Genomic DNA, 2121 nt, shown 5'->3' with positions numbered 1-2121 from the left:
CACACACACACACACACACACACACACACACACACACAGAGAGAGAGAGAGAGAGAGATCCTCGTGCTTGCATCAAACTGGTGACTGTATTGACTTCCATTCATTTTTGTAACTGCATTTATGCCTAACTCAGACATTTTCCCTAACCCTAATCTTAACCAAAACGTAATTTACACCATACCTCTAAACCAACCTAGTAGAGCGCAGCAGACCTGCAAATACAGTGAGGACCGGGAAAATGTCCTCACTTCCCAAAAATGACCTCACTTTGTTGGTTAAAAACGTAAAATGGTAAGTAAATAATTTTATTATATTTGTGTTATGTACCACAGCAGGTGCCCAGCCCACACAGGCTTACAAGACACAAACTATAAAATATAGTTTTGTAATTTTGGTTTACATAAAATATCAAATGCTCATTTATAAGCTTCAAAATAAAACTGTTTAATCTGTTCAATATTACATCTTAATTTCTTTCTATAAATGTAAATAAACAGGAGCTCTTATAACTTTCTATAAATGTACTGAAAATCCACCTCATCAAATATTTTCACAATTTGTCTGGTCCACCTATTTAACAAATCCCAATAAAAATGTGCCTTGTTAATCTATGATCTGACATGTTAATGAACTTGTTCAGCAATCTGACCACATCTCCAATATATCTAACTTCACATGGTTCCCATCCCATATGTCCATAAAGGCCAGTGTACGAGTATTTTTAAGAAATAACACAAGGCTCTACACTGTACTTTTTCACTGTAAGGTTGTTGACAGTAACCCCAGACTCCTGCTCTGTAATCTAATACTGGACAAACACAAGATCTGTACAACTCAGTAAATGCCTTATAACCCAGGTCACAGCATTATATAACTTTATTTATAACTGCACCTGGTGTTCTACCTGAGTCTGACTGAACTTTTATTCCTTTTTTAATTGTTAAATATTCATCCACAATAAGTCCCAAATATTAATATTTTTTGAATAGTAGGCCCATAACAAAACATAAATGTTGTCAATGCAGGACTCTGCTTTCTGAAATGAATAACTTCAGTTTTATCACAATTTTTCCTTAACCTCATTTTGTTACACCAGTCATAAATAATAGTTAACAGTTTCTGAAGATCAGGTTCATTTTTAGCAATAACAATATCATCTGCATACAGTAATATACAGACATTTATATCACCTACTCTCGCTCCCACATCAGCCTCTTTAACCACCATACCATAATGTGAAGAGAATAGGAGACAGAACATCTTGTTTAACATATGATGTTAAAAACCAGCTGTTCTGTAATCATTTACCTGAACACAGGATTCTGAATGTTGATATACAGATTTTATAGAATTATTAATTATTTGTCCATCAATTCCTGTTTTTAATTACTGAAAACATAACAATTCTTGGTTAACACAATCAAAAGCTTTTCGGAAATTGATAAAACACACAAAAGTGGACTTTCCTTCTTGTTTCCTAGCATTAAATATTTTGATTAAAGAATATATGGGATCTGTACAGGCTCTTTTCTGTCTAAACCCATTCTGTTATGCTAAATTACAAGATTATAAATTCTTAACCAACATTTTATTGAGAACACTTGAGTAAAGTTTATAAACACAACTAAGTAGACTAATGTCCCTATAGTTCATAGGTACATGAGGATCAGCAATTTGAGACTTTGAAATTGATTTAATTATAGATTTTTGCCAATCAGACCTGACCAAACACTGTTAAAACCATGTGAAAAAATATTATGTAAAATTTGAAACAAACCAGGTTGTTTTATACTGAGCCCCTAAAAACACAATAGATAAAAAATACTATCTCATGTGCACCAGTTATTTTGTGCGCACCACATATTTTTTGTGCGCACCAGTTTGTCACGACTTGGTGGTGAGGAGAACCCAAAATGCAGGCAGGCAGACCAAACTTAAAGTAATTAAAAAGACTTTAATAAAGAAAAAAGCCAACGAGGTGGCAAGCTAACAAAACAAGAAAATCAAAACTTGGAACATGAACATGAGGTGAGGTGAGGTGAGGTGAGGTGAGGTGAGGTGAGGTGAGGTGAGGTGAGGTGAGGTGAGGTGAGGTGAGGTGAGGTGAGGTGAGAACAAACA

The 2121-nt window shown here is 34.6% G+C and overlaps 1 protein-coding gene across 1 annotated transcript in view; it reads left to right on the top strand.

Annotated features, from left to right (window-relative positions):
- Window positions 1–2121, top strand: part of tacr1b (tachykinin receptor 1b) — a gene marked incomplete at its 3' end in the record, with an annotated part of 10858 nt that overhangs the window by 4661 nt on the left and 4076 nt on the right.

Source organism: Austrofundulus limnaeus, unplaced genomic scaffold, assembly GCF_001266775.1.
Source record: "Austrofundulus limnaeus strain Quisiro unplaced genomic scaffold, Austrofundulus_limnaeus-1.0 Scaffold719, whole genome shotgun sequence".
NCBI lineage: Eukaryota > Metazoa > Chordata > Actinopteri > Cyprinodontiformes > Rivulidae > Austrofundulus > Austrofundulus limnaeus.
Note: the sequence above shows the minus strand (reverse complement) of the source record. Positions and strands in the feature narration are given on the sequence as shown.